The sequence below is a fragment of the Spermophilus citellus genome (genome assembly GCF_964194105.1).
Source record: "Spermophilus citellus genome assembly, chromosome: 5".
NCBI classification, from domain to species: domain Eukaryota; kingdom Metazoa; phylum Chordata; class Mammalia; order Rodentia; family Sciuridae; genus Spermophilus; species Spermophilus citellus.
Window position 1 is genome coordinate 48821879 of NC_138186.1, and position 23805 is coordinate 48845683.

General features: G+C 40.6%; 1 pseudogene across 1 annotated transcript; it reads left to right on the forward strand.

Moving 5' to 3' along the window:
• Positions 1–849: 849 nt before the first annotated feature.
• On the forward strand, positions 850–14336 carry LOC308649387 (butyrophilin-like protein 1; annotated as a pseudogene). The gene is made up of 6 exons: positions 850–990; positions 1677–1763; positions 3289–3640; positions 13436–13716; positions 13822–14021; positions 14293–14336. The product of its transcript is annotated as a butyrophilin-like protein 1 (transcript).
• The last annotated feature ends 9469 nt before the right edge of the window (positions 14337–23805 follow it).

Sequence of the window (23805 nt, forward strand, 5' to 3'; positions counted from 1 at the left end):
GCCTTGGGGAATCAGCCCTTAGGGCAGTGATTCGTGGTGGCATTGTGGTGTGGTGGTGGCATTTCACCTAAAAGTGTGGTTGTTCTGCAGTGTTCCAGGAAAATTTTGGGTACCCTTTCTTGCTGCTGTGCTCTGCTGCCTTCTTCACAGTAAAGGGAGCGATGTCCAGAGGGCAGGGCACACTCTACCCAGGATCATTTTGCAAGCTTTCACTTTAGATATTGGAAGGAGCCAGACAGGGGTTACTCCTCTGACTGGGAGGGCTTAGTGGGGCCCCCAGTGTCAGAGACTCTGCAGAGATCACTGCAACTTCTGTTCAGCTCTGGTTTTTCCCCATTTCCTGGGAACCAACTTCCTCTAGGAAGTAAGGAATTTGGGCCCCCAGCATTGGACTAAGAAGCAGAGGATTGCGCTCTGAGAGCAGCTTGGGGCAGGTGCAAATTCTGAGGGCAGCTTTGGGGCCTTCTGGGGTCCTTGTGACTCTGATCTATCTCCAGCTGCTGTGTTTCAAACACTTCAGGAAGTCACAGCCTTTCATAGGGGGGAGAACAGAGAAGCAGGTAAGTTGGCTTTGAATACACCTCTGACCTAAGAGGAGGAAACCAGGGAGAAGCTAGTGGCAGGAAGAAGCTGAGGATGAGGTAGTGGTAGAGTCAGTGGGGGTGGGCATGTGGGACAGTCTTGTTCTAGGAAGACCCAGGAGAAGCTTAATGAGGGTTGTTCCTTTATTCATTTGTTTTAATGATATTTCTGTAATATTTTCTGGGCCTAGGCCCTGTTCTAATTACATGTAGTGATTATAAATTCTTATCGTTTTCATTACAAACTTGGGATGTAGATGTTGTAACTATGCCCATCATACAGATAAGGAAACGGAGGCCAAGAAGTTCATTTTGAGAGTGGCTGAGCCTGGAGGGCAGCCTAGAAGACGATACCAGAATTTATTTTTCCTTATACCACAGACTGCCTTCTCCCTGCTCCTTCCAAACAGTAGAGGATTTGGGGTCTTTTCTCTGACTAGGGCTCTTTAACCTCTAAAAGATAAAAAAATGTGGAAGGGAATGGGCTGAGGTTCAGGTTTAGGTGAACTCCACATCTAAAATAAAAGCAGGACAGGGTTCTGGGCTCCGGTGAGGAGCACTGCATCCTCCTTGAGGATGTGTGTGTCTCTGACACTGCCCAGGCCAAACCTGTGCATAATTAGAGGGAAGAACAAGAGAGAAGCAGGAGGTGAATGTCCTTCCTGATAGGGACCCTGAATCTGGGCCCTCCTTTCTGGGGGAGTCATGAGTGGTAAATAACAGAGAGAGAGAGAGAGAGAGAGGAATGTCTTTCACCACAGAGCTCCAGGTATGGGGAAAGGAAAGGCCAAGTAGAGCTGCCCTGTGGTTGAGGTGGGAAAGAAAGGAACAGTTTATTACCAGGTAATTCTATTGTTTCCTGATACCACAGTCTTCCCAGAAGAACTGAAAGGAGCCTGGGCTCAGCTGTTTGTCAGTGTCAGCATTGTGGGGGGCCCAGCACCCTGTTAGTATGATGAACCAATAGCAAATGCTTTGCTACAGCAGGGTCCTGCTATCCAGCCCTGAGCCCTGCTCTCTATGCTGAGGTGCTGGAGCTCTGGGCTGGACCTGCCTCCTGCCTGCAGGTCTTGGCCCTCATCCCCATCTCTCTCCCCAGCTCTAAAGATATGGAAGGGCACTGCAGTCGCTCCTTGCTCTGCTGTCTCACTTCCCTGCTTCTCCTTGTCCAGCTGTCCACAGGTGAGTGTCCTCATCTGTCTCCCTTTGTGGTTTTAAAAAGCAAGATAGAAAAACATTTGAAAATATATTTTCCCTCATTTTTTGTTTTCTTGCCTTTTCTTGTGTGTGTGATGCATGCATTCCATTCATTCATTCATTTTATTCCTGAAATATTAATGAAATGTTGATTGCTAGGTGCTATTCTATGAAAGAATCAGACAGAAATCTTGTCATAAAGTTTACCTTCTGGCAGGATAAAGTGATAATAATTGCAAGTAGGCAGAGAGGCCTAAATGTGTTGGAAGAGGTGGCCACAATGGGAAATGCAGCAGGGCACAGTGTGGGCAGGCAGGGACATGGAAGGCAGGTGTGGGCAGGCAGCAGGGTTCAGAGAGGTGGTGTGTAGTTGGGAGCATCACCCTGGAGAAGGAGGAGTGAGCTGTAGGACCATTTGGAAGGAGGGTTTCTGTAGGGGGAGGAGCCTGTGCAGAGCTGGCAGTGTGCTGAGGTGTGAGGAAGCACAGAGGCCAGGGTTGGCTGGACTAGAGCCCATGGGGAGAGAAGCAGCAGGTGAGTTCAGAGAGGGCTTGGGAAATGTGTCCACCTTCTCAGGCCTGGGGAGAAGTGGGAAGCCATGTGGAGGCTTTGAGCAGAGAAGCAACATGGATTAGCTCACCTGTTAAAAGGATCACTGAGGTCAGGAATCCTAGTCATCCTCCAGTTGAGATGTAATGGTGGATGAGACTAGAGTGGAGAGGCACAGGGTTTGAGAGTAGCTCTTTGGAGGTGTTGAAGCATATCCTGCAGAGGAGTCATGTGTTAGCCTCAGAAGTCCAAGAGCACCAAGGGGGTGGAGAGTGATGTGAACTTGCTTCTTGAACATGCAGTGATGGGGGTTTCCATGAGTGACAGAGAACAGGATTTTCACAGCATTAAGTAGCATTTGACTCTGTGTTTTAAAGTGCATATGTATTTCTCTCCTCCCTCAGTGGAGGATAAAAATATAGACTGAAGTAAAAATTTAGAATTGGAAGAGGGGAATTTCATGGGTGTGGCTTAATGACCAGAGTCTGATCTCACCATAGGTGTGCTCTTTGTCTGTTTTCAGATTTGACCTGAGACAGGGCAATTTAGGCCTGGTGTTCCCAAGGTGTGCTCCCCTGAGCACCCTTGGAACTCCTTGTAAATGCACATTCGTTAGCCCACCCCAGATCTAGTGAATGAGATGGTCTGGATTGGGCCCAGTGATGTGTGCTCTATAAGGCATCCTAGTGGTTCAGGTGCACGAAAGCTTGAGAACCACTGAATTAGAGATTACTTCATGGAAGGGACTGGGACCAGGAGCAGATGCCAGTGAGGGAGTGTCTTTGGCATCCTTTTTGGGCCATATCATATAGTCAGAAGATCTCTTCCAAATCTATCAAACCTCAGGGGTCATCTCATCTGGCCCCTGTCTTAGCTTTCCTGGCATTCCCATCTGATGGTATATGTTCTCTGTTTTTCGGTCTGTGTCTCTCTAGGTTTTTCTCCCATGTTGTGTCCACAGAGCAGTTCCAGGTTATTAGCCCTTATTGCCCCATTGTGGCAGTGCTGGGCAAGGATGCCATACTACCCTGTGCCCTAGTCCCTGGCATCAATGCAGAGAACATGGAACTGAGGTGGTTCTGCACCACATTCTCACAAGCAGTGTTCATCTACTGGAACCAACGGGAACAGACTGAGGAGCAGATGGCTGATTATAGAGGGTGGACCTCACTGGTGAGCAAGTTCCTCACCCAGGGGTAGGCTGCTGTGCACATCCACAAGGTCCAGGTTTCTGACAATGGAACATACACCTGCTTCTTCAGACATGGAGGCTTCTCTGAAAAGGCTGATTTGGAACTAAAGGTGGCAGGTTAGTTAATCGATATCTATTCTGGAGACCTTGGGAGTACTGTGTATGGTGCGAATATCAGGGACCATCTAATTTAGCCTCACATTTAATAGGTGAAATAGAGGGAAAATGTTTCATTTAGTTTTTCATTGATCAATACAAACACTGTATATTGGGCATCTCAAATATGGGGGACTTGTTCTGTGCACCAGAGATATATCAGTATAGCATAGACCCCAGCAGTGAGTTTACATTCTAGAGACAAAGGAAAAATAATTATAATAAATAATTCTGTACAACATGTGATAAGGTGATAAGTACTTAAGACAAAAGACCAAGTAGAATTAAAAAAGAGGAACAGGATGTGGGCTGGTAAGTTAGGACAAGCTGTAGTGTTATATAGAGGCCAAGGCAGAGCCTTACTGATAATCTGAGCAAGGTTCAAAGGAAGTAGGTATTTAGCCAGGGGGCTATCTGGGTGGGCCAGAATTTAACACTGAGTGAGCGCCTGGTATGAAACCTTTGAGTTAGAAATATTGTTGATTATTCAGGGTATAATGAAACCATCATGGTTGGTAGGAGGAGTGAGGGGGAGGATGGTAAGAAGTAGCAATGCTGGAATAAATAGATGGTCCTGTACTAACACCACTGACAGGTGTCAGGATGAAGTCATTAGGAGTGGACACCTGGGCTGGCACAAAAGCCCTGGATGTTGATGGGTTGGAAGTTAAAAAGGCAGAAGGCATACAATATGGTGATTTTGGCTACTTGCACTTAACCAGATAGTTCTTAGGGTTGAGTGTATGGGCCCTGAGGGTCTCAAGTGGGGGAGTTTGGGGAGAAGTGTTGGAGAGGAAGGCATTTACCAGGTCAGTAAAGGCTTTTTTTTTTTTTTTTTTTTTTTTTGTGTGCTGTGTTATGGAGTTTGGATGCAGAGTAGGGGAAATCCTAAACAGAGCCATGCTGGGAATGCTCATGTTGGCAGTTGTGAATGGATGGATGGGAGGTGAGCAAGAAGGAGGCATGGAGTGCAGTTATGATGTGTAGAGAATGAGTGCTTGACCTGAGGCATGGCAGTGGGGTGGGGGAGGAAGGGTCAGACAGGTTTAGAAACCAGATTCAACTGAATAGACTTGTGTGTACAAAATTTGGAGGGGGAAGAAAATACTTGAGAGACTTCCAGAATTTTATTTAAAACATTTGTTGTTTCATGGCAGGACTATTGATAATTTTGTGTCACTTCTACTGGTGTAATATTGCTGTGTAACAAGCAGCCACTATTTCAGGTATGTTTGGCAATAAAAATGTATTTAATTTAGGCACTAACCAAATTCAACTAATTGGGGCTGATCTTGGCTAATAATCACCTGGGTTTAGTTTTGCATACTGGGTTATGTATCAGAAATATAATTAAAAACAAAATCTCCCATACTAGGAGAAAATACTTTATTTTTATTATTTTTTTTACAATGGTTAAAATTTTTTAAAAATCTACTTTATTGTTCCAGTGATAATTAAATTTTTATTGTTATTGTCAAATGAAAAAAATTAAAGCTCAATAATTTTAAAGTACCAGTATACAATTAAAATAATAAAATCTTCTAATTAAACATGAATAAATCTGACAATTCAGACTAAGTATATTTCTATATACATACTTGAAAATACTGTATTTTTCTTTTTTTTATTGGTTGTTCACAACATTACAAAGCTCTTGATATATCATATTTCATACATTAGAATCAAGTGGGTTATGAACTACCATTTTTACCCCAAATACAGATTGCAGAATCACATCGGTTACACATCACATTTTTACATACTGCCATATTAGTGACTGTTGTATTCTGCTACCTTTCCTATCCTCTACTATCCCCCTCCCCTCCCCTCCCATCTTCTCTCTCTACCCCATCTACTGTAATTCATTTCCCTCCATGTTTGTTATCCCATTCCCCTCACATCCTCTTATATGTAATTTTGTATAACAATGAGGGTCTCCCTCCATTTCCATGTGATTTGCCTTTTTTTCTCCCTTTCCCTCCCACCTCATGTCTCTGTTTAATGTTAATCTTTTCTTCCTGCTCTTCCTCCCTGTTCTGTTCTTAGTTGCTCTCATTATATCAAAGAAGACATTTGGTATTTGTTTTTTAGGGATTGGCTAGCTTCACTAAGCATAATCTGCTCTAGTGCCATCCATTTTGCTGCAAATTCCGTGATTTTGTCATTTTTTAGTACTGCGTAATACTCCATGGTGTTTAAATGCCACATTTTTTTATCCATTCATCTATTGAAGGGCATCTGGGTTGGTTCCACAGTCTAGCAATTGTGAATTGTGCTGCTATGAACATCGATGTGGCAGTATCCCTGTAGTGTGCTCTTTTAAGGTCTTCAGAAAATAGTCCGAGAAGGGCAATAGCTGGGTCAAATGGTGGTTCCATTCCCATCTTTCCCAGGAATCTCCATACTGCTTTCCAAATTGGCCGCACCCATTTGCAGTCCCACCAGCAGTGTACAAGAGTACCCTTTTCCCCACATCCTCGCCAACACTCATTGTTGTTTGACTTCATCATGGCTGCCAATCTTACTGGGGTGAGGTGGTATCTTAGGGTGGTTTTGATTTGCATTTCTCTGACTGCTAGAGATGGTGAGCATTTTTTCATGTACTTGTTGATTGATTGTATATCCTCCTCTGAGAAGTGTCTGTTCATGTCCTTGGCCCATTTGTTGATTGGGTTATTTGTTTTCTTATTGTCTAATTTTTTGAGTTCTTTGTATACACTGGATATTAGGGCTCTATCTGAAGTGTGAGGAGTAAAAATTTGTTCCCAGGATGTAGGCTCCCTATTTACCTCTCTTATTGTTTCTCTTGCTGAGAAAAAAACTTTTCAGTTTAAGAAAGTCCCATTTGTTGATTCTTGTTATTAACTCTTGTGCTATGGGTGTCCTATTAAGGAATTTGGAGCCCGACCCCACAATATGTAGATCGGAGCCAACTTTTTCTTCTATCAGATGGAGAGTCTCTGATTTGGTATCTAGCTCCTTGATCCACTTTGAGTTGACTTTTGTGCATGGCGAGAGGAGGGGATTCAGTTTCATTTTGCTGCATATGGATTTCCAGTTTTCCCAACACCATTTGTTGAAGATGCTATCCTTTCAACATTGCATGTTTTTAGCTCCTTTATCAAATATAAGATAGTTGTAGCTTTGTGGATTAGTCTCTGTGTCCTCTATTCTGTACCATTGGTCCACCCGCCTGTTCTGGTACCAGTACCATGCTGTTTTTATTACTATTGCTCCATAATATAGTTTGAAATCTGGTATCGCTATACCACCTGATTCACACTTCCTGCTTAGAATTGTTTTTGCTATTCTGGGTCTTTTATTTTTCCATATGAATTTCATGATTGCTTTATCTATTTCTACAAGAAATGCCATTGGGATTTTGATTGGCATTGCATTAAACCTATAGAGAACTTTTGGTAATATCGCCATTTTGATGATGTTAGTTCTGCCTATCCATGAACAAGGTATATTTTTTCATCTTCTAAGATCCTCTTCTATTTCTCTCTTTAGGGTTCTGTAGTTTTCATTGTATAGGTCTTTCACCTCTTTTGTTAGGTTGATTCGCAAGTATTTTATTTTTTTTGAGGATATTGTGAATGGAGTGTTTTTCCTCATTTCCGTTTCCGATGTTTTGTCGCTGATATAACAGAAATGCCATTGATTTATGCATGTTGATTTTATATCCTGCCACTTTGCTGAATTCATTTATTAGTTCTAGTAGTTTCTTTGTAGACCCTTTTGGGTCTTGTAGGTATAGAATCATGTCATCTGCAAATAGTGATAATTTAAATTCTTCTTTTCCTATTTTCATGCCTTTAATTTCTTTCATCTGACTAATTGCTCTGGCCAGTGTTTCGAGAACTATATTGAATAGAAGTGGTGATAGGGGGCATCCCTGTCTTGTTCCAGATTTTAGAGGGAATGCCTTCAATTTTTCTCCATTCAGAATGATGCTAGCCTGAGGCTTAGCATAGATAGCTTTTACAATGTTGAGGTAAGTTCCTGTTATCCCTAGTTTTTCTAATGTTTTGAACATAAAGGGATGCTGTACTTTGTCAAATGCTTTTTCTGCATCTATCGAGATGATCATATGGTTCTTATCTTTAAGTCTATTGATGTGGTGAATAACATTTATTGATTTCCGTATATTGAATCATCCTTGCATCACAGGGATGAGTCCTACTTTATAATGGTGCACAATTTTTTTGATGTGCCTTTATATCCGATTCGCCTGAATTTTATTGAGGATTTTTGCATCTAGGTTCATCAGAGATATTGGTCTGTAGTTTTCTTTCTTTGAGGTGTCTTTGTCTGGTTTCGGAATCAGAGTGATATTGGCCTTATAGAATTAATTTGGCAGAGCTCCCTCTTTTTCTATTTCCTGAAATATCTTGAAAAGTATTGGTATTAATTCTTCTCTAAAGGTTTTGTAAAACTCCGCTGAATACCCATCCGGTCCTGGGCTTTTCTTGGTTGGAAGTCTTTTGATTGCTTCTTCTATTTCATGTATTGATATTGGTCTGTTTAAGTTGTGAGTATCCTCCTGACTCAGTCTGGGCAAATCATATGACTTAAGGAATTTATCGATGTCTTCACTATCTTCTATTTTATTGGAATATAGGTTTTCAAAATAATTTCTAATTGTCTTCTGTATTTCTGTAGCATCTGTTGTAATATTGCCTTTTTCATCCCGTATGTTAGTAATTTGAGTTCTCTGTCTTCTTCTCTTCGTTAGTGTGGCTAGTGGTCTGTCGATCTTATTTATTTTTTCAAAGAACCAACTTTTTGTTTTGTTAATTTTTTCAATAGTTTCTTTTGTTTCAATTTCATTGATTTCTGCTCTGTTTTTAATTAATTCTTGCCTTCTGCTACATTTGCTGTTGTTTTGCTCTTCCTTTTCTAGTGCTTTGAGATGAAGTGTGAGCTCATTTATTTGTTGGTTTTTCCTTTTTTTGAGGAATGACCTCCAGGCTATGAATTTCCCTCTTAAAACTGCTTTCATTGTGTCCCATAGATTCTGATATGTTGTGTCTGTATTTTCATTTATCTCTAAGAATTTTTTGATTTCCTCCTTTATGTCTTCTGTAACCCATTGATCATTCAGTAACATATTGTTTATTTTCCATGTGATGTAGGATTTTTCCTTCCTTCTTTTATCATTGATTTCCAGTTTCATTCCATTATGATCTGATAAAGTGCATGGTATTATCTCTACCCCTTTATATTTACTGAGGGTTGCCCTATGGCATAATATATGATCTATTTTTGAGAAGGTTCCATGTGCTGCTGAGAAAAAAGTATATCCACTTGATGATGGTTGATATATTCTATATATGTCAGTAAAGTCTAGGTTATTGATTGTGATATTGAGGTCAATAGTTTCTTTATTCAACTTTTGTTTGGAGGATCTGTCCAATGGTGAGAGAGGTGTGTTGACGTCACCCATGATTATTGTGTTGTGGTCTATTTGATTCTTGAACTTGAGGAGAGTTTGTTTTATGAATGTTGGTGAATGGTTCCTTTTAACAGTATATAATGTCCTTCTTTATCCCTTTTGATTAACTTAGTCTTGAAGTCGATTTTATTCGATATGAGGATGGCCACCCCTGCTTGCTTACGAGGACCGTGTGCGTGGTATATTTTTTCCCATCCTTTCACCTTCAGCCTGTGTATGTCTCTTCCAATCAGATGTGTCTCCTGGAGACAGCATATTGTTGGATTTGTTTTTTTAATCCATGATACCAGCCTATGTCGCTTTATTGGAGAGTTTAAGCCATTAACGTTTAGAGTTACTATTGATATATGGTTTGTACTTCCTGCCATGTTTGATTATTTATCTCTTTTTTTTCTAATTTAGTTTGTTTCTCCATGATTAGCTTTCCCCCCATCCTCTGTCTTTACCGAGGCACTTCCCGCTGATGGTTTTGGTTATTGTTTTTCATTTCTTCCTCGTGTAGAGTTTTGCTCAAGACTCTTTGCAATGCTGGTTTTCTGGCTACAAATTCTTTTGCTTTTGTTTATCATGAAAGATTTTTATTTCGTTGTCGTATCTGAAGCTTAATTTTGTTGGATACAGAATTCTTGGTTGGCATCCATTGTCTTTCAGTGTTTGAAATACGTTGTTCCAGGATCTTCTTGCTTTCAGTGTCTGTGATGAAAAATCCGTTGTTAACCTTATTGGTTTACCCCTAAATGTAATCTGCCTCTTTTCTCTTGTAGCTTTTAATATTTTATCTTTGTTCTGTATATTGGATATCTTCATAACAATGTGTCTTGGTGTTGGTCTACTGTGATTTTGTGTGCTCGGTGTCCTGTATGCATCTACAATTTGTATATCTGTTTCCTTTTTTATTTCTAGAAAGTTTTCTGTAATTATTTAATTAAGCAAGATACTCATTCCCTTGGCATGACTCTCTGTGCCTTCCTCTATCCCGATGACTCGTAAGTTTGGTTTTTTTTAAGTTATCCCAAATCTCTTCGATGTTTTTCTCGTGATTTTTTACCAGCCTATCTGAGTTGGCTAGACTCTTTTCAAGATGATATATTTTGTCTTCATTATCTGACGTTCTGGCTTCTACTTGCTCCACTCTGTTAGTGATACTCTCGATTGAGTTTTTAATTTGGTTTATCGTCTCCTTCATTTCTAGAATTATTGTTTGATTTTTTTATAATCTCTATCTCGTGATAAAGATGCTTAACTTCTTCTTTTATCTGTTTATGTAATTCATTTTCAATGTGATCTTTAAGGTTCCTTTCCATCTGTCTGAGGTGTTCCTTGAGTTCTTTATATAGCCATTTTTCTGATGACTCCAGGTCCTCCTGAATATTTAGGCTGTCCTTCATTGTTTGTACTCCTTTTCTTCCTTGCTTTTTTATGCCCATGATACTTCTTGTTCTGTTTGACTGCTGGGTTACTGTTTACTCTTATAAATTTATTTGATGCTTGGGAGGAGAGGTATTAGAAGGGAAGGGAAGAAGTCACTAAAGAAAGTGAGTGTAGGCAGGTAGAATTCAAGAAAGGGGGAATAAGAAAATTGAAAAGAAATGAAAAGACAAAAGAAAAAAGTGAAAAGAAAGAAAGAAAAAATGAAAAAATAAAAAGTTAAAACCAAAAAAAAATTATAATGATAATAAACAAATGGAAATTAAATGGAAATTAAAGTTTAAAAATAATAGTAATAGTAATAGAATAAAAAGAATTAAAAAAATTTGAAACCTTTAATAAGAAAGTTGAAGAGCAACAACATCAACAACAAAAAGTGAAAATAAAATTAAAAAAAATACCAACAATAATCATTAAAAATATAATAATAATAAATGCAGTCATAGAGCTCAATTAATTTCTCTTCCAGTAGGTGGGAACTGGGCCATGCTTCTCTTCTTGATGGGTGGGAACCAATCACTATTCCTCAGCTCTTCTTCCCAGACTGTGGGGGTCTCCAATCCTGAGTGCCTTGGGCCTTCTCTTGTGGTTCCTCAAGCCAGGTCCCGCTCACCTGTGAAGCTCGCCACAATACTGGCTACACGCCGGGTCTGCTGCTCCTGGGAGCCCTGTTTCCATGGATGCCTGGGCACACCCTTTTTGTTTGCCTCCCTCAGACCCTAAGTTTATAGAGCTTGGGGCTGAGGACCCCCAGCGAATTTGTTTGCCCTCAGGTAGCAACTCCCCTGGTAGCTGGTGCGAGGGACCTCTGTTGTCAGCAGAGGGATACCCTGGGTCTGACTATCGTGCTCAATTGGCTTTTACCTCTGTGAGTTCATGTGGGCCGACTAGTTATTTCAGCGGGATCATTAGTGCTGAGTCAAGAGAAGCAGGCGAACCAGAACTAGAATGCCGCCCAATCCGGGCTCGGTGTGTTCTGAGAGGGGCAGACTGTTCGCCCGGGATCCCCTTCAGCTCAACAGTGCCTAGTGGTCCTGAGCGAACAGTGTTTTGACAGTTTACTTCTCCCTATGCTCGCGCAGCTGAAGGGGTTAGAGACTTGATCTCTCCGCGTCCACCGCCATGTTGGATCACTTAGATTTTAAATTGTCACTCATCTTATCAGCTGTTCCATTTAAACTCCGCAGCTCACTCACGCGGTGAAGAGTCTGCTCTATGGTGCTCCGCGGGAAGCGGTGGCGGCGGTGGCAGTGCGGTGGCTTCGGGACCCCCGGGGAGGGGTGCGGGCTGGGGGAGGGGAGGCAGTGCCTCACGGCCGGGCCGGTACCGGATACGCAGGAGACCGGGCGGGGTGGGGGAAAGAAATTGAGATCTAGATTTAGGGACTGAGCGTGGGAGGAGAGATGGCTGGAGAGAAGCAAAGCCGAAAGGCGGAGAGGAGAAGGAGAAGGGGCCGAGGGAGACGGGCAGCTCGGGCTGCAGCCTTGAGAAAATACTTTAAATAATTAATAAGCATCAAACCAGAATGATACATATCATGCATGATCTCCTAAGGAATTACATGACCAGAAAGGAATTTCATCTTTCTTTCTATAGCCTGTATACTTGTTTTCAAGATGAACAATAAGTAATTCTCTACTAAGAGGTCTCAAAGCAATTTGCTCTGTATATGTCATTCTAAATTTACCTGATAGTTTGGGAGACCATCTGTATCATATAACAGGCTTTATCTGGAAGAAGAATAAACTCCTCCAGCTTTATGACATGAGGTGGTTTTACAACTTGGAACAAGATGCCCATATAAGTTTGACTCCTACCTTTACACAGAAAAGGGGCCAAGGGTTGGTATCTTCCCTGATATTTACATTTCAAATAAATAATACCCAGATCCTTGAGAAAGAAATTCCTGAGCTACAAAGATGGCAAAATCCTACCCAGTTTTCAAAATCATGTGTCAACATTTCAAAAGAGGAAAAAGTGCCATTGTGTTATTGCAGTTTCTCAAAGCAAATGCTAGAAGAAAAAGAGAACAATTTTCTTTTATTCAACAGGGACAATTGAGATTTTCACCTTTAATTTTCATTTGTTCTGAAGTCAGCAGAAACATTCACCAGGTGCACCTTGGTTAAGTGTGCTCATGTTTCAGGTGGTCATTTGACTGAACTAGGGCAGCTGAAGCAGGTGGACCAGGCAATGTCACATGAGTCCATCCTCCACTGGGTAGCCCAGGATTGTCCTCCTGTGGAAATGACAAGGTTCAAGTGCTTTTCAAACCTCTGCAGTCACATTATCTAATTTTTCATTGCCAATTTGAATCCCATGACTGGTCCCAGAGGCAAAAGGTAAAGGCAGTAAAAGTGGAAGTGGAAGAACTGGTTATAAATAAGGGTGAAGAATTGGGATATTTCAATAATCATTTTATCACAAGTGGTCCAAATTATGAAGCCAGTTTTGGAGTTTTGAGTTTGAAATGTTTGTGAGGAAACCTGGTAAAGATAACTCATGGGAGCATGGTTGTAGGGGAAGAGAATTAAGGAAACTAGGTAGTCATGCAATACAATTTTGGAAGTGATATACACAGAGAGGCAGATGTCCCAGGGGAGTGTGTGAGGTGAGAAGACTGAGATTCATGGAGGGAGACTTGGGACCAAATTCTTCCTGTTGCCTCTGGCCTCACAGTTCGGGAGAAGAGCCCACTGCCCTGTGTGGGTCATGCTCCTTGCTTTAATTCCCTCTGGTAGGTGACCCTTCTGATAGAACCCCCAGAATTCAACATGGAAAACCTTCCCCCTGAAGTTGTGTAACTCATAGGCAACTCTGGGGTCTCAGGGCCCAAGGAGGCCTCTTGGGGCTCCACAGCTTCCTTCCTTCCAGGGATGGTGTTGACCCTCAAGTGCACAAAGAAGGGCCAGAAGAGAATGGAGTGCGTGTGGTGTGCAAAGCCTCAGGATAGTTCCTAAAGCCCCAGGTGCACTGGAGAGACCTCAATGGAAACAAGTTCCCAGCGCTTTCTGAGGCCCACACCCAAGACAGTGAGGAGCTGTTCAGTGTGGAGGCCACTCTGGTGGTGAGAGACAGTTCTGTGGGGAATGTGACCTGCTCTGTCCTCAACCCTGTCCTGGACCAGGAGAAGGCCATGGCTATTTACATCCCAGGTGAGTGCTGTGCCCACTCCCAGCAGAGCTGTGGGGAGGGCTGGCCTCTCTGAGTGTGCTGGCTCTCCTGGGTGTGCCCCTGACCTCTGTCTGCCTGGGCCACAGAGCCCTTCTTCCTCAGGCTTCTCCCTGGAAGCCAGCATTTGCTGTGGTCCTGACCATGCTGGGGCTCCGACTCTTGGGACCTAGCTATTATATCAGAAAAGCACATTCCAGAAGGATGCAGGTGAGGCAGGAAAAGGAGCATCTGCGGCGGCTTAAGGAGGAGGAACAGCAGGCAAAGGAAGAGGTGCTGAAGGCCATTGGTAAGACCCCACAGGGCAAGTGCAGACCTGGTGGTGAGTGGGACAGCTGACAGGGGCCAGGGTCTGGGGTCCAGCTCTCTAGGGAGATCCAGGGTCCTGGGCCTAGAGAAGGTGACTGAGGAGATTAGAGAGGAGAGCTAGAGACTGGTGGGGTTGGGTGGTTTGTAGTTAGAAATTCAATAAACAGAAAAATTTTTCTGGGGTTTTTCAGGCACACAGTCTTTCCTTTTCTTGGGGATGGGCGTTCATGCTGTTTTTCATTTTCTTTCAGATGAACTCCAGGCAGATCTCAGCAAATTCTGCTTTCCTGCCTGAATTTTGTATGTTTCTTTGTTAGCAGACATTCTAGTTCCTAGCTCCCCTATTTCTTGTGTTGTTTTTCAGATCAGAGTAAAGCTGCTTATCTGTCTTGTACATGACTCTCCAGGTATCTCTTGTTTCCTTATCCTACCTGGTGTCCCTTCTCCTTTCTATCTAGGCACAGACATGTGGGTCCCCGTCCATGGGAAGCTAATTGGAAGCTAGTGGAAGCCAGAACCCTGCTCCCTGAGCTTTCCTAGATCTTGGCTGCTATTTCCTACCTAGAGCTTGGAAACTTGGGTATGATGGTGGCCCCTTGTTTGTCATGTATTCTGCATCTCATTTCAACCTTGGCTTTCCCATGTTATATTGTGCGGGATACCATTCATTAATTATTTGAGGGTCTTCTTTAGTTTTGGCAGCCAGGAAGGTTTTAGGATTAACCTTGGAAACTATCTGTGGCTCTCCCATGCAATAGATTTCCCAAGACATATAACCTTTATCCACAACCTACTAGATAACCTCATAGTAGCTGTGGAGGTGGGTGTAACCCATTGGGAACTGGACAGCCCACCTATGACTTTTTTTGTGAAGGACATTGTATGGAAGGCCTTTGATGTTCCCTGATATAAAAAAAAGGAAGCATGGGCTCCACGTTGCAGGTTTAGAATAGAAGCTCGATCTGTATCATGGACTACCCTGTCCCACCCCTGCTTTCTAAAAATATTTTCTGTGTCCTGTGGTTTTTTTCATCATTTTATTTTTCTTAGGTTTCATTTTGCAGCCAGCATATTCCACTGATGGGAACCACATTACCATCACCTGTGTGGGTCTCATGTGAGAGTATGAATTTTTAGCTTTCAGTGCATCTAGCTGTTGGTTTGCACTTAGAAGCTTAAAGGCAAATACTAAAAGTTTGTTAAATTATCTGTATAAGTAAACTGAGTCTTTAAGTTTAGGAGTATGACCTTCTGTTCTACTCCCAACAAATCACCATTGTGAAATTATGTTTTCTCCAGCTCCCAAAGGTGCTAATCCAAGTAGGCTGCTCACTACAAGTGAGCATGTGTTGGAGTGAACCAAGTACTTCTTGAAATATTGGTTCTTATTCTCTAGAAAAATTTCACCTGTCAAAAGTTGGGTTTTTAAAATTTATTTTTATTTTTTAGTTGTAATTGGACATAATACTTTTATTTTATTTATTTATTTTTATGTGGTACTGATGATTGAACCCAGGGCCCAGCATGTGTGAGGTGAATGCTGAACCACTGAGCCACAATCCCAGCCCCCAAAGTTGGGTATTTTTACGGAAGAACTGACCTTACATTCCTAACTTTAAATCATTCTTCATTTTTGGTAATTTCCCAAAAGTTTTCTCATTTTTATTTTTTTTATTTTTTGCTAATGAGCTGTGAATCTGGTGCCTCCTGCATGCTAGGCAAGCCCTCTACCACGGGCTACATTCTTACCCCTTTCCCAAATATATCTTTGCCAGAGAAAGTCTGGATATAATAATATCTCTGAAAATTGTTGAGTAAATTATATTTTAACCTCTCAGATATTTACACGCATAGTATAACTTTTATCCTTAGTAGCAAAACTGAATGAAGACAAACAGAATATGGACTTTTATGAGTTTTCAGGCAGATGGTTTTCTGACAGAGAGAAATCAGTGGGACCGTGGTAGAAGTTGGCCTGTAAAGCAGCCGTCTTGATCTGTGGTCCAGGGGATTTCCCACAACATTCTAGGGTCCCTGCATACTGCAAGAGGCCATCTCCTTTCTGGCTGTCTCCTCCTGTGGGTAGTCTCATCTTTAGAATTGAGCAGAGGCCAGGGCAGGTACATTCATGCTGAGCAGGCTTGTTTTAGCTGTGGTCTCACCTCCGTGTGTTCCCTTTCAGCCTGGAGGAAGGCCCCCTGTATGCAGGTAAGTGACTCTGATGTTTCCTTGGCCTTCATTCCTCCTGGCTCCACCTCTTTCCTTCTGTGTCAGTGGCCTCCACCCAGGATGGGATCAGTTTTCCTGCTCTCTCTTCTCTAATTTGTTTCCCACCCCTCCCAGTAAACACCTTTAACTTCTCTTGTTTTTTTTCTGTCATAATCATCACACATCAATCTGCCCCGTCTCCAAACTAAATTCTCCTAAAAGGAGAGAAAAATGATTATAACTTGTACTGGAAGATCACAGGGACTTCTCCTTGGGTTTGGACCACAGAACTCACCTCACATCTCTGTATTTTAATCATGCTTCATTTATTTATTTTCTTTTTTTACTTTTAGGTGGATACAATATCTTAATTTTATTTTTATGTGGTGCTGAGGTTCAAACCCAGTGCCTCTCATATGCTAGGTGAACACTCTACCTCTGAACCACAACCTCAGTCATAAGTAATTCTTCATTTTTGGTAATTTCCAAAATGTCTTTTTTAATTTTGATTTTAGTTTTTCATGTTCTGGAGCTGAGGAATGAACATATTCTAGGCCCACCATCTACTGCAGGCTAGTATTAGTTGCAGATCTTGAAAACATGAAGTTCAACTGGTATTTGTTGTTGGTGAATTGACACTGGAGAGTTCAGTTGTGAGGAGAGCCTGGATGGAGCAGGGTTGGAACTGTGGATAGGAATTGCTGGTCTCCATAAAATTTCAGAAATCATATTTGACAGCTTAGGACTTACATCTTTCTAATGTGGGGACTTGGTTCTTATTCTCTTTACCCCAGATTCATACTGTTTAGGTCCAGGTTTGGTTTTATTGTTTCTTCCTGATCCTTTGGATATTGGTCTCCTCTCAGCCACCTCATGCTCTGACTTGCTGTCCTAGCTGGGTTTCTTCTAAGCACCTTAATTGTTGAGAAATTAGTTTTTGGTGTTCTGAGTTTGGTGTCCAGGATGCTTAGGGGGTCTGGAACCACTTGAAAGTATATGCAGTGTTCTGTGTTTGTGTTTCTGTTATAGGAACAAAATGAAATTAATAATGTTCACAAAAATTTCTCTGCTTTTAATAGAATTTTGCTTTGCTTGTTGGGCTTGTTCTTGGGGAGATATATATATATATATATATATATATATATATATATATATATATACCTTTATTTTATTATATATTTGTTATATATTATATACAATATAATATATAATATATGATATATAAATATATACTGTATTTATATTTATTATACTATATATATAGATAGATAGATAGATAGATAGATTTATGAAAATCATAAAAGGAAGAATCTGGAGATGTTAAAATTGTTTACCTGAGAAAGGATATGGAACAAATGAGAGAAGAAAAGATGATGTGGGAAGAGTGAGGAGGTGAGAAGGAAAGTAGAGTGCTCAAGATTCATGCAGAAATTTTAGGTGTGCTGAAGCAGTGAGAGATGGAAAATCACATCCTAGGTGGTTTGAATTGAGTGTGAAGAGGATTTGCAGGTTAATTGTGTGCATGAAATATAACCAACTCCTTGACATATCTTTGAGAGATTTCAGTGAATACATTGTGTGTGTTTGTGTGTGTGTGTGTGTGTGTGTGTGTGAGCATGTGTGTGTATGTGAATTCCATTAAGCCATTTCCAAGTGATTATCTCATTGAGTTTTCCTGCAATAATGAGACGACTTCAACCTTCCAGAGCAGTTATGACAGTCATATGCTAAGGCAGTTTCCAATGCAATGAAAGATTGTTCAGAAGACTCTTCAGCTCTGGAGGTGAGTTTGGGACCTGTGCCGTCTGAATTTGTCTAATATGTCCTTTCTTCTCTGGTTGTATCTTTTTTACATCAGGGATATAGACTCTGAGAGACAGAGAAGGGTGAGCCATGTCATCAAGGAGGCTTTGGGACCAGATATATGAGTAACACTCTGAGAATCTTAATGATTTTTCTGGGGACATGTTTATTTAAAAAGAAGAATCAAATAATCTTTTTTTAAAACCATCTCCCCATTACCTGCTGAATTAGTGTCTATATGTTTTCATGTATAACTTGCATACTCTTTTATTTTATAAGGATAAACACCATTACTGTACTAGAATCCACACTTTCATATTGACAGGTCCATAGTGTGAGGTGGACAAATGTCTGATCTCATCTTGTTCATGAAATTGTAACAGTGAGTTACAAATTAAAATTTTCTGTGGGAATTATGTGAAGAGTGCATTATAAGGCACACAGCATAGTACTTGATACACTGGGAAGTCTCAAAGTTTTTTTTCTTTCACTCCTTCTCTTTTTCTCCCCTGTCTGCTTCCTTGACTTCCCTTTGCTTCTCCTTTGATAATCTCAGTTATTATATATAAAATTATAATTGGATTCCTACTAATGTGTTGGTGAAAAATGAGCAAAACTTACTCTTCTCCAAAAATCATTTGGGTCTGCTCAGCCATTTAGTATTATCTGAAAAACAATAACCAAAACCATCAGTGGGAAGTGCCTCAGTAAAGACAGAGGGCGAGGGGAAAGATAATCATGGAGAAATAAACTAATTTTTTTTAAAAAAGGATAAACAATCAAACATGGATGGAAGTTCAAACCGTATATCAATAGTAACTCTGAATGTTAATGGCTTAAACTCTCCAATAAAGCGACATAGGCTGGTATCATGGATTAAAAAAACAAATCCAACAATATGCTGCCTCAAGGAGACACATCTGATTGGAAAAGACATACACAGGCTGAAGGTGAAAGGATGGGAAAACATATACCACGCACACGGTCGTCGTAAGCAAGCAGGGGTGGCCATCCTCATATCGAATAAAATCGACTTCAAGACTAAGTTAATCAAAAGGGATAAAGAAGGTCATTATATACTGTTAATAGGAACCATTCACCAACAATTCATAACAATTATCAATATTTACACACCAAATAATGGTGCTGCGACATTCATAAAACAAATTCTCCTCAAGTTCAAGAATCAAATAGACCACAACACAATAATTATGGGTGACTTCAACACACCTCTCTCACCATTGGACAAATCCTCCAAACAAAAGTTGAATAAAGAAACTATAGAACTCAATATCACAATCAATAAACTAGACTTAACTGACATATATAGAATATATCAACAATCGTCAAATGCATATACTTTTTTCTCAGCAGCACATGGATCCTTCTCAAAAATAGAACATATATTATGCCATAGGGCAACCCTCAGTAAATATAAATGGGTGGAGATAATACCATGCATTTTATGTTATCATAATGGAATGCAACTGGAAATCAATGATAAAAGAAGGAAGGAAAAATCCTACATCACATGGAAAATGAACAATATGTTACTGAATGATCAATGGGTTACAGAAGACATAAAGGAGGAAATCAAAAAATTCTTAGAGATAAATGAAAATACAGACACAACATATCGGAATCTATGGGACTGAATGAAAGCAGTTTTAAGAGGAAAATTCATCGCCTGCTGGTCATTCCTCAAAAAAAGAAAAAAACAACAAATAAATGAGCTCACACTCCAACTCAAAGCCCTAGAAAAGGAAGAGCAAAACAACAGCAAATGTAGCAGAAGGCAAGAAATAATTAAAATCAGAGCGGAAATCAATGAAATTGAAACAAAAGAAACAATTGAAAAAATTAACAAAACTAAAAGTTGGTTCTTTGAAAAAATAAATAAGATCGACAGACCTTTAGCCAGGCTAACAAAGAGAAGAAGAGAGAGAACTCAAATTACTAGCATATGGGATGAAAAAGGCAATATCACAACAGACACTTCAGAAATACAGAAGATAATCAGAAATTATTTTGAATCCTTATACTCCAATAAAATAGAAGATAGTGAAGACATCGATAAATTTCTGAAGTCATATGATTTGCCCAGACTGAGTCAGGAGGATACACACAATTTGAACAGACCAATATCAATGGATGAAATTGAAGAAGCCATCAAAAGACTACCAACCAAGAAAAGCCCAGGACCGGATGGGTATACAGCGGAGTTTTACAAAACCTTTAAAGAAGAATTAATACCAATACTTTTCAAGTTATTTCAGGAAATAGAAAAAGAGGGAGCTCTTCCAAATTCATTCTATGAGGCCAACATCACCCTGATTCCGAAACCAGACAAAGACACCTCAAAGAAAGAAAACTACAGACCAATATCTCTAATGAACCTGGATGCAAAAAACTCAATAAAATTCTGGCGAATCGAATACAAAAACACATCAAAAAAATAGTGCACCATGATCAAGTAGGATTAATCCCTGGGATGCAAGGATGGTTCAACATACGGAAATCAATAAATGTTATTCACCACATCAATAGACTTCAAGATAAGAACCATATGATCATCTCGATAGATGCAGAGAAAGCATTTGACAAAGTACAGCATCCCTTTATGTTCAAAACATTAGAAAAACTAGGGATAACAGGAACTTACCTTGACATTGTAAAAGCTATATATGCTAAGCCTCAGGCTAGCATCATTCTGAATGGACAAAAGTTGAAGGCATTCCCTCTAAAATCCGGAACAAGACAGGGATTCCCTCTATCTCCACTTCTATTCAATATAGTTCTCGAAACACAGGCCAGAGCAATTAGACAGACGAAAGAAATTAAAGGCATAAAAATTGGAAAAGAAGAACTTAAATTATCACTATTTGCAGATGACATGATTCAATACCTAGAAGACCCAAAAGGGTCTACAAAGAAACTACTAGAACTAATAAATGAATTCAGCAAAGTGGCAGGATATAAAATCAACACACATAAATCAAAGGCATTTGTGTATATCAGAGACAAAACTTCTGAAACGGAAATGAGGAAAAACACTCCACTCACAATATCCTCAAAAAAAAATAAAATACTTGGGAATCAACCTAACAAAAGAGGTGAAAGATTTATACAATGAAAACTACAGAACCCTAAAGAGAGAAGTAGAAGAAGATCTTAGAAGATGGAAAAATATACCCTGTTCATGGATAGGCAGAACTAACATCATCAAAATGGCGATATTACCAAAAGTTCTCTATAGATTTAATGCAATGCCAATCAAAATCCCAATGGCATTTCTTGTAGAAATAGATAAAGCAATCATGAAATTCATATGGAAAAATAAAAGACCCAGAATAGCAAAAGCAATTCTAAGCAGGGAGTGTGAATCAGGGGGTATAGCGATACCAGATTTCAAACTATATTACAGAGCAATAGTGACAAAAACATCATGGTACTGGTACCAAAACAGGCGGGTTGACCAATGGTATAGAATAGAGGACACAGAGACTAATCCACAAAGTTACAACTATCTTATATTTGATAAAGGGGCTAAAAGCATGCAATGGAGGAAGGATAGCATCTTCAACAAATGGTGCTGGGAAAACTGGAAATCCATATGCAACAAAATGAAACTGAATCCCTTTCTCTAGCCATGCACAAAAGTTAACTCAAAATGGATCAAGGAGCTTGATATCAAATCAGAAACTCTGTGTCTGATTGGCTCCAATCTACAGATTGTGGGGTCGGGCTCCAAATTCCTTAATAGGACACCCATAGCACAAGAGTTAATAACAAGAATCAACAAATGGGACTTAATTAAACTTAAAAGTTTTTTCTCACCAAGAGAAACAATAAGAGAGGTAAATAGGGAGCCTACATCCTGGGAACAAATTTTTACTCCTCACACTTCAGATAGAGCCCTAATATCCAGAGTATACAAAGAACTCAAAAAAGTAGACAATAAGATAACAAATAACCCAATCAACAAATGGGCCAAGGACCTGAACAGACACTTCTCAGAGGAGGATATACTATCAATCATCAAGTACATGAAAAAATGCTCTCCATCTCTAGCAGTCAGAGAAATGCAAATCAAAACCACCCTAAGATACCATCTCACTCCAGTAAGATTGGCAGCCACTATGAAGTCAAACAACAACAAGTGCTGGCGAGGATGTGGAGAAAAGGGTACACTTGTACATTGCTGGTGGGACTGCAAATTGTTGCGGCCAATTTGGAAAGCAGTTTGGAGATTCCTGGGAAAGCTGGGAATGGAACTACCATTTTACCCTGCAATTGCCCTTCTCAGACTATTCCCTGAAGACCTTAAAAGAGCATGCTACAGGGATACTGCCACATCGATGTTCATAGCAGCACAATTCACAATAGCTAGACTGTGGAACCAACCCAGATGCCCTTCAATAGATGAACGGATAAAAAAAATGTGGCATCTATACACAATGGAGTACTATGCAGCAATAAAAAATGACAAAATCATAGAATTTGCAGGGAAATGGATGGCACTAGAGCAGATTATGCTTAGTTAAGCTAGCCAATCCCTAAAAAACAAATACCAAATGTCTTCTTTGATATAATGAGAGCAACTATAAACAGAGCAGGGAGGAAGAGTAGGAAGAAAAGAGTAATATTAAACAGAGACATGAGATTGGAGGGAAAGGGAGAGAAAAGGGAAATTGCATGGAAATGAAGGGAGACCCTCATTGCTATACAAAATTACATATAAGAGGTTGTGAGGGGAATGGGAAAATAAACAAGGAGAGAAATGAATTACAGTATATGGGGTAGAGAGAGAAGATGGGAGGGGAGGGGAGGGGGGATAGTAGGGGATAGGAAAGGTAGCAGAATACAACAATTACTAATACGGCATTATGTAAAATTGTGGATGTGTAACGGACGTGATTCTGCAATCTGCATTTGGGGTAAAATTGGGGGTTCATAACCCACTTCAACCTAATGTATGAAATATGATATGTCAAGAGCTTTGTAACAACCAATAAAAAAAAGAATTCAAAAAAAATTAAAAAAAAATAAACCCACAAAGGGAGACAGATGAGGACACTCAGCTGTGGACAGCTGGACAAGGAGAATCAGGGAAGTGAGACAGCAGAGCAAGGAGTGACTGCAGTGCCCTTCCACATCTTTAGAACTGGGGAGAGACATGAGAATGAGGGCCAAGACCTGCAGGCAGCAGGCAGGTCCAGCCCAGAACTCCAGAACCTCAGAATAGAGAGCAGAGCTCAGGGCTGTACAGCAGGCCCCTGCTTGAGCAAAGCATTTCTTGTTGGCACATCATACTAACAGGGTGCTGGGCCCCCCACAACCCTGACACTGACAAACAGCTGAGCCCAGGATCCTTCCAGCTCTTCTGGGAAGACTGTGGTATCAGGAAACCATAGAATTACCTGGTAAGAAACTGTTCATTTTTTTCCCACCCCAAACACAGGGCAGCTCTACTTGGCTTTTCCTTTCTCCATACCTGGAGCTCTGTGGTGAAAACCATTCCTATATCTCTCTGTTAATTCACCACTCATGACTCCCTCAGAAAGGATGGCCCAGATTCAAGGCCCCCATCAGGAAGGACATCCACCTCCTACTTTGCTGTTGTTCTTCCCTCTAATTATGCCCAGGTTTGGCCTGGGCAGTGTCAGAGACAGACACATCCTCAAGGAGGCTGTGGTGCCCACCACAGGAGCCCAGAACCCTGTCCTGCCTTTGCAGATTTGGAGTACACCTAA